This window comes from Ctenocephalides felis, unplaced genomic scaffold, assembly GCF_003426905.1.
Source record: "Ctenocephalides felis isolate EL2017-DRISC unplaced genomic scaffold, ASM342690v1 CF-g0.4_SCAFFOLD_00845, whole genome shotgun sequence".
Lineage (NCBI taxonomy): Eukaryota > Metazoa > Arthropoda > Insecta > Siphonaptera > Pulicidae > Ctenocephalides > Ctenocephalides felis.
This window is the reverse complement of record NW_020536999.1, coordinates 16,378,468-16,392,063: the sequence shown is the minus strand read 5'-3', so window position 1 is coordinate 16,392,063 and position 13,596 is coordinate 16,378,468.

Genomic DNA, 13,596 nt, shown 5'->3' with positions numbered 1-13,596 from the left:
ATTTTAATTTTTGTATAAGAGAATGTTTTGGCAACACTTTGGAAACTGAGTTGGCAGTATATTGTAAACAAATGATAAGGGCGCGTAAATGATTTGTCAATGTTTTCTTAATAAGCATTTTTTAAAAAAGTATTAATAACTAGCTGTATCTGAAAATTCGTTAAAAGTTAAAGGTTTTTCATTCTTATGTTGTTTGCAATATATTTTTAGTTTATTGTAGTAGCTTTATTAGAATTTTTCTTTATATACTATAAAGATAATTGGTGCACGATTTTCTAGGCGTGATATTACAACTTTTATGGCCTTTTTCAACCTCTTAAAGGCGTTTTTTTGATTATTTAATTTGACTTTATTTTAATCATGAATAATGAACGTAAAATTGAAAAATCAACTAATCAACATAATTTTTTATTGATTATGAATCATTTTTATTTTTGAGCAATTTGCATTACAACTTATAGAATTTTTTATATAAAAATAAATAGTTTTGTATTTAAATTTAATTTCAAATGCAGACTTCTTTATTTAAAAAATGGTATGAAAATCAAGATATAGTTTGAATTTTATAAAGTCAGTATTTAGTTATTAGACATAAAATGCTTGAAAATTAACAAAGAAAAAATAAGTATTGAAAATTTTTAATTGTTTATATAATCGTAGTATTATTAAAACGTCTGAGATTCAAAATTGTACATCAATTTTAATTTAAAACAAATTATATATTTCTATACACATTTCCCAAGAGGACCGACATACAGAATTTACGTAAACGTTGCATTAATAATAAGTTTGCTTTAGTAAATACTTATCTGAATCACAGTAACATCTCCAGCATTTTAATAATATTATAATCCTTCAAAAAATAAGTATTACAATGATCACATATATTTGTGATCATACACAATTTAATATAAAGGTCAATATTATTAAAAAAAATTACTACATTTTGTGCAATCCTGTGTGTACTCAATACTAGAGTACGGTTCCTAGGAAATACATTCACAAAGAACTCCCAAAGTTTATCAAAAGAGTTCGAGAGAAATTTGCACAGAATGTGATAATTATGTTATATCATAAATGTTTGATTTAAATATTATAGAATTTAATCTTAATATTCGTGTATAACCACTTACAAAAAAACCTGAAGATACACGTTTCAATCTTGAAGATCAAAATAGGCTCCATGTACAAATTTCAAATGTAATAATTTCCTCTTGCAAAACACAAGGAATTGTTTCATTGGATGAATAAGAAATAAAATTTAATGAAATTTATCACAAAAACGTAATAAACTTGAAATTATTGTTATCAGATACAAATAAAATTATATATAGATTACAGTCATATTATTTTATTAATTTAATCAGTTTTGCAAATATTCAAACAAAGTATTTAATGTGTCCATGTATTTTTTTGCTGTGCCAAGTAAAATATTTTATTATTTCTTTTTTAAATAATCTACTATCATATTTTATTTATCAACTAAATGAGTTTTACAAATAACAAAAACGTTTATCATTTTCCCAAGTATTTGGTTTGGTTGGTGACGAGTTCAATACTTTATTTGTTGACTAATTTATATTTCGTCTTGACCTAGATTATTAAATACTTTTAAATACGTAGTAATTATCAGTCACAATTCAAATAAAAACTAAACTGATACTAATGTAAGTCGAAATTTTGTTATAGATAATAAATTATTTGGTCTCTGCGCTAGTAGTAATGGAGTGCCGCAAGGGCAGTATGAAGGACCACTTTATGAGATAGATAATAGATAGATGATTTAAGTAATTATTTTTGTTATTTTCTATTTGCTAATATCACAATATTTTTATCAAAAGGATACTACAGAGATAATATTCTCTCGCATCATCCTTACATTATTTAATATTATACTTACACTTTTTCTTACATTTAACGTGGTATTGCTAAATATAATTTTTTGTTAATGAAAATAAAAATACTTTTAAAATTAGTTTTGAAAAATCATATTGTGTTATAATTTTTAAACGAGAAAGATTTTGTTATCAGTTAATTTTTAAAATATTACTTTTGAATAAAACATTTTAATGTAAAAGTTTTTCTCTTACCAATCTCCAGAGTTCAGAGTTATCGTTTTCAAAATGCCTTGTGTTCAAGCCTTTTTATAAACTAGTATACAACTATAAAATATAAATTACTATATATATATATATATATATATATACATATATATATATATAACTTTATTAATTAAATTTGGAGAATCCTTCGATTTTATGTCGGCCGTTTCTATGCAATCGTCGTCTCGCCGCCTTCCTGAGTGGGTTGAAAAATGGGTGGCTTGAATAGATGGACTTCCAAGAGTAAGGTTTCATTGCATCAAACGGGGACCAATGTACATATTAAATTAAAAATGATAAATTAAAAAAATAAGTAAAAAATTGCGAGAATATTTATAATTTTTACTATCTTACCCGGGCGTTCAAATACTGAATTGACATTCAATTTTGACATTGTAAGTACTACCAAAAAATTGCTGATGATAAACTTGATAATGAGATTTTGTGATGTTTGCTATAGCAGAAATTTTGCAGGAGATTGATTTGTCAGAAATAGTACATAAATTCACATCAGTCTCATTAATAAACTCTAAAAGAGACGAATTTAATTTGTCAAGTCATTCAGATTTTTTTTTGATTGTCTGATTATATAATTAATTAATTGTTGCAAATCGTATAACAAGTTTTGCAAATGTGATAAAAAACAATTAAAAATGCCTTCTTTGTTAAAAAGAAGCCAAGTACTAATATATCCATATAAAGGACTGACAAACTGGAAAAAATTAAACCAAATAATTTCTGATATAGGACACTTTTTGCACGGAGAATTAGATGTCTTTTGTAAGAAGTTTGGTGTAAATACTATATAATATCAAGCATAAGTTACTTTACCAAGGTAACAGGATTCCACTGGATCATAATTGCTTAATACCACTACATGATACCTATATCGACAAAATAATAAAAATGAGACTCATTTTGGTAACATATCACTCCTATTGTCACAATGGTCAGGAGAACTAGTTTCAGTCCTGTAAATAAAAAAATGAATCGCAATTAAACATTCAAAAAACAGTCAATGATGAATAAAAATTGATCAAGTCAATGCTTAATAACAATTATATAAATATTTCTAAATAGATTCTAAAATAAAACAAATCTGCCTTAATTGATTCATGAAATTAAGTGAAATACTTCTGAAAGCTTGAGAAAGTCCAGATAAGTCCTAGAAAATCTTACACCAAATATCTCTATTGTATATAAAAATTTTTTCCAATAACAATCTCTAGGAAAGCCAAAATAATCAATGAGACTCATCAGTACCAATATTTTGATGTGTCCCTAAGGTGTCCTGAAATGGAGAATAAATATTAAAAAAAAACTTACTAATTTATTACAATTAAAATTTTGTATTAAACTGTATATACGTTTTTGTTACCATTACCAGAAACTATATTTAATATAAATATGATTAGAAGTATTTTTTTTTACAATTTTCTTACCAGCTCTCCTACTATGTCTACAATGAAAAGGACTTAACGACTACTCTGTGACGTAGTTGCTACGTTTTGTTTACGTATTTCATTACATGGAATATTGATGGATGGATAGATCGACGAACTGGGAAAACGCATTTTATGAGACTTCTAGAAGTAGTAATAAAATATGTTATTTGAATTATTGATGACAATATCTTATATAATAGGAAATTAAATATGGATTCTTACTTACCAAGAAGTTTTTTAAAAATATTATTAGTTATTCATTTTTGACTTACAATTAGGAAAACATAACATTTTTATTTAGGAATGTTGTTTATAACATGGTATAACATTATTATTCTATATAATTAACTGTATATAGCCGATTGGCGTCTAATAAATAAATAAATAATGAATTAAGAGCATAGTTCATTATTTTCTATAATCACGTCAAAATATTTTGGATAATTTGTAGATCATGCCATTTAAATTTGATGCTTTTTTTGGGAAAGTTGTATAAAATTAATTTTCTAGTTTTTACTACAAGTGGTAGTAAACCAAGACCAAATTACTTACTCTGGTCTAAACTGGGTTAATAAATAAAATTTTCAGAAGTGTATCAAAGTACACTGGTAGTAATTTTCTATTGAAAATTACATCCAACCCTGTTTCTTCTTCCTAAACAACAATATTTTCTACTACGTCAAAGAAAATCGTTACAAAATAAAAGAAAATCACCTCGATAATTTGTTTTCAATTATTTGTTTCTCAATTTGTGGTTTTACGATGTCCGACACGCTATTTTTCTTGATCGCCCATGATGGGATATTTTTAGAAAAGACTTATAATTCCTAATGTCATTTTTTTTTGTATTTGCTGTAATTTAGATCACGAATCGTAGAATAATACGATTGATTGATATCTTAATAATTATTATTACATTTATCAAAATTATATAGGCAAAGGTAAATGTCTTATATTTTTAAGCAGACTTGTACCTTAAAAAACAATTTTATTAGATTCAAAATGTATAATTCAAAATTTATTATAATCAAAATGTTTTTTTCTAAAAAAACACAAAATACGTGTAAAAAATTAATGCAAACTTTTAAGCAATTTTATCAATTTTTAAATTACATACAATAAACCATATGTATTTGAACAAAATGAAACAAAAAAATGCAAAATAGGAAAACATGCAAAAAAAGTTTTCCTTATGCAAGAGCAGATATTTTCAAAGTTTAAACGTAAATTTATTTCAGAATAAATTATTATTTAATAAGCTAATATTATAAATAATTCGATATATTTTTAGATTATATAATATAATATAATTGCGCTTGAAATTTTGTAACAAAATATTGTAAAATATAAAAAGGAATATCCAACGTCACATTCAGACTTTGAAGAAAAATTTTAAAGTGTAATGATATTTTTAATATTATTTTAGAGTAATTTCTTCATCTACTTTCTAAGATCAAGAAGTATATACAAAAAGTATATAAGAAGTATATTGCATAAATTAGAAATGTGTACCTATTATAATACATAATAAAATTCCAAATAAAATTAATTATAAAAAAAAATAAAATTTAACTAGTAGTGTGTGGCATCGTGCGTTAAAGCAAATTGCTGGAACTTCCTGTACCTAAATAAACAAAACTTAATCAATCGGATTTAAAATGAAGGACATTGTCTAATAAATATTTATAGGAATTATTTAAACTGAATTGCAAAGTTGAAAATATTTGTTTAAAGCATATTAAAACTAAAGTCAAAATTAAAATTAAAATCAGAATTATTTTCTATATACAAAAAATATATTTTTAAAAAAAAAAAATTGAAACAATTTTTTTCCCAAAAGCAATTATTTTGTTAAAGCAAGCAGAAAGTTTTTTCAATCATTCAAATCGGACCTTAGTTCTCTCAAAAACTGCTATTTTTTGCACATTTAGCTCTGTATCTCCAAAACCGCTGGACCTGCCTTTGCCAAAAACTAATCACCCCTTCTCCCTGTCATTACAAATTGAATGTTTTTTGGATCATTCAAATCAGATGCTCCTTTCTCTCAAAAAATCGATTCCTATTTTCTGCACTCTATGCTCCGTATCTCCGTAACGGCTGGACCTGCCTTTGCCAAAAACTACTCAACTTTTTTGAACCGTTCAAATCGGTTGATCCGTGCGCCCGAAAACGTGGACGAAAAAATGCGGGCATACCGTTCAGAAACCGTTGAAATGTAAAGATATATAAAAATTTTCATTTTCAATTACCCTACGGGAAGTTAATAAAAATGCAAATGTATGAACAAAGTTAACGATTTTATTACGATGATTATATATAATATACAAACTACTACACAATCATCTAAATAAAAATATAAAATCCTGAGAACGAAGCAAAATAGCAAATAATTTTGGTAAAATCAAAGAAAATATAGATATATGTGCAATAACTATCATAAACAGGTATTGAATAATATTTGTACCTAACCTTTATACACTTCTACATACAGATACTTTATATTCTTCCAAAAGGTACATCATTTTTTACATCTAAATATATGTGGAAGTTTTGTAGGTCTGTTTTTTCTTTTAATTTGTTGTATTAATACATTTGGCAACCTATTGTTAGTTTGTCTTTGAACAACGACTTAATTACATAAAATTCATGAACATTTGGTTTGTAACACAGAGCCATAAATATATTTTTATACATACAGAGTATAATAATACATAGTTTTGTATATCTATTGCAATTATTTGTATTTTACCTTTTGTACCTTGAATATTTATTATTTTAAACAATCAATGCCATTCATAGAGTGATACAGGCCTTGACAACCAAAATTAGATAATTGAAACAGACAATTGGATTTTTGGGGAAAACAAAAAACCTAAAAGACAAGCCAAATGATGGCTCTTGAAAGATGTAATAAAGGGACCGATTCTGCCCTATAACAGAAAAATGTTATGACAAGGCCATGTTATGAAGAACTTTCCATACTAAATATTGAAAAGCCATGTGATTGGCGTGCACTCGGGCGTATTTCTCAATTTGTCAGATAGAAAACCTAACCTAGAAACCGCACAAATGTTAAAAAATCGATCTTAGATAACAGGGTCTTTCTGACCCACCTCCATAACACAAGAGTAATGTTGCAGTTTATGTGTAAAACGCCTGAATGCACGGCAAATACATGACATTTTGACAATATTGTTGAGTATGGTTCAGTAGCATAATGTATGGAAGCTGAACGTAACATAGCCTTGCCATAACAATTTTGTGTAATGTGGCAGAGTCGATCCCAAGCTTTGAAAATCTTGCTTCCCACAATAAAAAATGGTTTACTCTCAAGACTGGGTAAGGTCTCAAACCTTACTTTAAAAAAATCCATTAGTTCTCCAAACTGATCTTTTAATTTTTTCTTTTGGTTGCCAAGGCCTGGCTGAATTATGAGTGCTCAGGTCTATCGGTTTACTTAAATGAACATGATACCATAAAATATATAAAGTCTATTATATCATATACGATTTAATATATTAAGCGTGATTTGCAATATATTAATTTCAGGGGCAGTTGTACAACGATATCAATGTTTTTTTTGATATATAGAAAATGCTGTAGGTTACAATTTTCGGCAGTGGATTATGAAACTTATGCAAAGTTGTTCTATCATCAATTGTAATAGAATATTAGTTGTTATATAATATAGGATAAAATTCTTGAATTTAGACATTAGAGAAAAAATTAGTTTTTAGAAAAGATGCTCTAAATATTCTTTATGAACTTTTTGTCTTTTCCAGTACTCCTAAATTTTGCAGAAAAATGTTTACTCTTAATAAAAATGAAAAAAAAATGTTTACCTTCAATATACATGATATTCTATTAAAAATGGTAATAATTCTATTAAGTACAATATTAATTGATAATAGAACAACTTTTTAACCCTTTCGCTACGAGAGTGAAAACTGAAAAAATATTATTATAATCAAAAATGTATTTTTTTTTCAAATATTCTCAAAAATCTAATTAAATATACTTTATTAGATTTTTGAAATTTTTTGAAAAAATTGGCATTTTTCGAAAATTTAAACATTTTTATGTTGTGATTTTTTTGAAAATTTCTTTTTAAAGCAATTGGGCTGCGCAACTGTTTTAAACATGAAATATCGAAGCGCGTAAGCGCCGTGTCGCGGTCTAACAGATTGGTTAACATTGGTACGGAATCCACAGAAATACAAACAAACTTAAACCTCTATAAAACAACTAATAATTTGATGTCCATATGTCTAATGAATTAATTATTATTATTTTTAACCGCAAAATGTTTGTTTAAATTTTTGTATTGGATTTCCGAAACCGCTGGATTTGCCTTCCCAAAAATTTAATCAGTAGTTCATTTCGTCAGTACAAGTAAAATATTTCTTGAATTATTGACATCAAACGCGTCCGTTCTCTCAAAAACTAAATTACCATTTTATGCATCTCCCCATCAATACAAATCGAATGTTTATCTTTTGCAAATCGGTTGATGCGTTTTGCCGAAATCGTTAACAAAATTTGTAATCGCACACACCACACACATACACATACACATACACATACACATACACACACATACACATACATTTTTTCTACGGTATGCCAAAAGGTTCAGAAAGGTCAGATTTTCTGCGATTATTGCACTTGTAAAAAACTAAAAACCACAGTAACAAATTAAAATTTTCAATAATTCAACTCAGAGAGCTAATTATTGAAGCAAAATTCGTCACACTGGATTTTGTCTACACGTACACACAGGTCGTAGCAAAAGGGTTAATATAACTATCTTGGAACATGTGAAGATATTTGTTTTATACATAGTATCAGCAAAAATCTTTTACGTAGAGAATCATCAGTAAAACATTTTTGCTGAAATTGTTTTATGAGCATCCAAGATTTAAGAGTAGAATATTCATAAAATTTGTCGCCTGGATTAAAAATATTTATAAAATCAATGTTTTTAGGTACTTGCTTCACAAAACAACCATATCTACCTAATGAAACAACACACATAGATGTAACATACAATTGTACCTGTTTTTGTGATTGTGAATATAAGATTACTATACTTTACATCTTATTAATTTTTCATGCAGTCATTTATTACTATATGTTCAATATTAAATATTAAATAAACAAAAACGTTTCTTTTGCAACCATAACGCACACAATTATAGATTAACAACACTTTTCCATATTTTGAGTACTTAAAAACACATAATTTACAATATGTACAAAGAAAACGACTAATTAAAAAAGAATAGGCTAATTGAAATTATAATGTGATTACAAAAATGTATCACAACGTGAACAGATTGTTCAATAATATGATCATGTTGGATGAATTTATAGTCAAATATAAAATTATTATTGAACGACATGTTCTTAGAGGTAGTCTTCATGAAGTTGTATTTTATATGACTTAAAGATTTAAAATTGAAACATGGACACATTGATGAAGTAGCCAGGTAAATATATACATATTAGGGTGGTCCTTAATATGGAAATTTTTGAAGTTCCTTGCTCCCAGGAGCTCAAAGGCTTCCAAATTAATAAAACAAAATCCTCTATAAGTTTTAGCTCTTAATAATGTCTTTTAGATAGTGCGCAATTCAATCAAAGTTGTGTGTGGAAATAGCCTGAGAAAATTTTCATAAATTTTAAAAATGTTTTTTAGATATAACTTAGCGAACACATGAATGAGTTTTATTCGAAATTCGACGCTCTACAAAACAAATTATAAAAACCTGTTTTGTAGAGCGTCGAATTTTCAATAAAAAATGAAACAAATTATCACATTTATTTCATTTGTTGCTAAGTTATACATAAAAAACATTTATAAAATTTTCGAAATTTTCTCAGGCAAATTTTGATTGAATTGGGTACTATCTAAAAGTTAATATTGAGAGCTAAGACTTTTAGAGAATTTTTTTTTATCATTTGGAAGCCCCTGGGAGCAATAAATTTCGAAAATAACCATATTAAGGACCACCCTGATATATATATATATATATATATATATATATATATATTTATATAAAAACAGGGTGTCCCAGAACTCAACGAAACAGGGAATTGAGCTTTTAAGTGCAATCTAGTACTTAGATGAAAAAGTGTCATATTTTTGCTTATTGTGATTAATTTTTATTAATTTTATTTATTTAGGCTTTGGATTTTTTTAAAAAAATAACAACAATTTAAAAATTGCCTTAAGTTTTTAAAAATCAGGACTGTTCAACTATTTGAAATTTTCAAAAATGATTTTTTCCGAGAGTAATGATCTTTTTCCTTTCTTTATAAAAAATGCACAAAGTATTTTGGCAAGTTTCTTCAAAAGTTGACACTAGTGAAATAGTAAATTACTTAATAGGTCAATAATAAAAAAATTGAAAAAAAAATTATTAACACGATTTTTGCTAGTGCATTTTTCTCACCAAAACTCTAGGTTGCACTTGAAAGCTCATAATTTTCAAACCACATGAGATAATTTTTTATGATAGTTATGATCAATACTATCGCCTTGTTTTGCCTTGACGTTGAATTCTGGCGCACTCTATATATACCAAAAGTAAAAGTACGTTATATTAAATTTTGAAGTTATTGGTTTCAAGAATATTGTTTGTAAAATTTATTGATGATTTCCAATAAAGTGTAAAAAATGATAGAACTTGTCTCAATACAATTTAGACACAATATTCTTGAAATCAAATATTTTATATTGTCAAATAAACTTCAATGTTTTGATATATATATAAATTTTTTGATCAGATTTATAGGCTCCAAGCAAAATATTTTGTACATTCAAAAGAAATTTTGAATGCAAGTTTGACCAAAAAATATAATATACCACATAAAATTAATATTTTAGTCCTGGGTCCGCCAAATAACTTTTTGTTTGAAAATGCTCTAAGAAAACAAGTGAATATTTTATATATCTGGAATTTCTTTTTGTATTTGAAAGTACGATCCTTTCAGTTAATAATGAAAGAAAATATATACCTATTTAAAACAAAATTTAAAAAAAGTTGGATGGTGGACCCTGCATTATCTGGACCATAGCATTATAAAATTAAAATTATTCATATTTTGATTATAAATAAATTGAGATTTTACATCCTGGCTACATTTTAAAGTCCATGCCTAACAATATGTTTTAATTATAAATGTATATTACCTAAAACATAAAAATCAAAATAATCTTAAAACATGATGAACTATATACTATGCATGACAATCTTAAAAAAATATATGAAATTTTTGAACTAATGGCTTATCCATATTCATTATTCCTGCAGTCTTTTTACTTTTCAATCATCATCTTATTTTGCGTTTCTTGAAATATATGAAAAATATTTACAGCGTTTAAATTTAGCTATTTAATAAATAAATGTTGCAATTCTAATTTCTAAGTGACTATATGTACATAAGATAGCTATAAAAAATTATGGGAAATTATTTAGAATATAATTTGATGCATATTAAAATCGATCCTAAATGTAAAAAACACGTTTTAGTAAATGAAATTGTACTCAATGGTAATAATAAAATAAAATTTTACATGCAAGTACGAATGAAATAAAGGTTGATATATAGTATTAAAAATCAGCTATATATATTGCGATTCTTTCGATTTCTAAACTAATACTTTTTCATTTTTTTAAATTCAGGTCAAAATATTTTTTTATTACAATATGAGATCGATTTCCATTACACAAGTCAAAATTAAATTGTTTAAAAATAATGATTGAATTGTTTAAATAACAAAATAACAGCTAAATTATTTTTGAATATTATTAAAAAAGTTTACACAAAAAACCTAATTTTACAAAATTAACATTATTAATCTCTCTAAACAAATAACGTTAAAACATTAACTAAATAAAATCAATTTTATCGAATATGATTATTTTTAAACTATGTTTCGCTTATAAAAATCGTCACTGGTATACTAATATATTTACAACTTCATTTTTAATTTATTTTAATTTTTGTAATAATTAGTAATAAATACTAATTAGTTTATATTTGTAATAATTTAATATATAAAATGTAGCTTGTTAGATTTCAATGTATAAAATATTAAGAGTTCGTTAACAATATAAAACGAGGTATACAACAGATTTATTAAAACCTCAACTTTTAATAAGTTTGTCAATAACAAATATTTTTGCATAGAGTAAGGCGGGGCACAAAGGTCCAATTTGACAAATATACTGTCTTCTAAACAAAATGAAGTACATGACAAAAACTAACATATATCAGAAAAACAATTATCCATTTAACTCCTAATTATAAAAATATGTTTTTTTAATATTTTCTTAAAATTTGTAAGCTAATTTGTAACCACCTATATGTAAGCTTTTATAGAGGTTATATAAAATAAACTATTGAATCTAACTTAAAAATATCAATACATCTTACAAAACAATTAATAAACCAATATTTAGCGCAAACACCAATGAAAAAAAAACTGATAGCGACGTCGTAAGAATTAAGGTGTTGGCTACTTACACATCTTTTGCCCTCTACTTTAAAATAGTATTATTGAAAAATTCTATACCTTGTTGTTTTTCAGATATAGATAGCAGAACGATGTACCCTACGTTATTTTTTGAAAATTGATTAAATTTCGACACTATTTGGTAAAAGTTTCGAAAAAAATTTTGGCAGTGATCGAAGTGTAAATTACTACAAGTCCCTTATTTTGTTCAATATATGAAATATTTTTAAAGTTGTTTCTAAAGGGATGAAAGATTTGGAGCACATAAGAAATTGTATATTTACTTAAGATAAATCGGTCGTATATCTCGGTTTAATAATTGTTAGGTTAAATCTAATAAAAACAGCTCAATTAAATAAGGAGAATTGTTAACACGTTAATCGCCACGATAATATCAGAAAAAAATTGACATAGGCCATGGTAAATTTGTTCAAAATGTATGAAGAAAACCTAATGTTGCAGAAAATTTTTTTTGTGCCAAAATTCCTAAAAATCACAATTTTTTATGTGACTGACATCGCCCCATATATGATTCGCGTGGCTTATGTAGAACTTTATAGCGTCAGATACATATGTCTGACATGGCGATAAACGTGTTAAAAAAGTTCATTATTGTGATCAAATCGAACCATAAAAAAAGCAAAATGGTAATTAATCGTCTAAAATCACACAAAAGATATCTTTTGCTCTTAATTTCTAGTGCAATTAGTCAATAATATTATAAAAAAAATCTAATGAGCCACATTTTATGTATTGGGCCGACACACATAAATGCATTTTATTATTTTGGACAACTGAAGCAAAACTTTCAAATTTTACCAAATTTACTCTATGATCAATTCAATTTTGTATCATTATCATTATCATATGTATGTCGACTTCAATAAAAAATTGCAAAAGCCTCAAATGGCAATTATCTCATTAATTACTGAAAGTTATCAATTAAATTTTAATATTATTTTTTCCCATGTAGAACTAATTTCCTGCATTTGTCTACAAATACAAGATTATACAAAATCGTTATAAAAAGGCAAACAAATCACACAACCACAAAATTAGTGTTCCTTCGTAACTTATAACATATAACTAGGTGTGTATAAATTTATACATATATATATATAGTTACTATCACACATTGCCTTAAAAAGTTCTAACGATATTTCCATGCACACTTGAAAATGAAAATTATGAACGTTCCCATTTTTTTGTTGTTTAAATTAATATTTCTATACATATAATTTTACGTATATATTATTATGTTTCTATTTTATATTATACAAATTGTTATTTCTTATAAATATATACTATCTTATAACACTACACTGAATATATGTTTCAGAGATATATTGAAAATATTAAAGTCGTACTTGAGGTGATATTATGAATGTTTTTGTAAATTATAGCAAGCTATAAATATATAAGAGTAGGTCAATTTAGGGTGGTCGATTAGAGAAAAAATAAAAATTTTGAAAATTTCGCTGGCTCAAAATTCATTTTCGAGCAATTTTTTGTCACCAAAGTTTATACA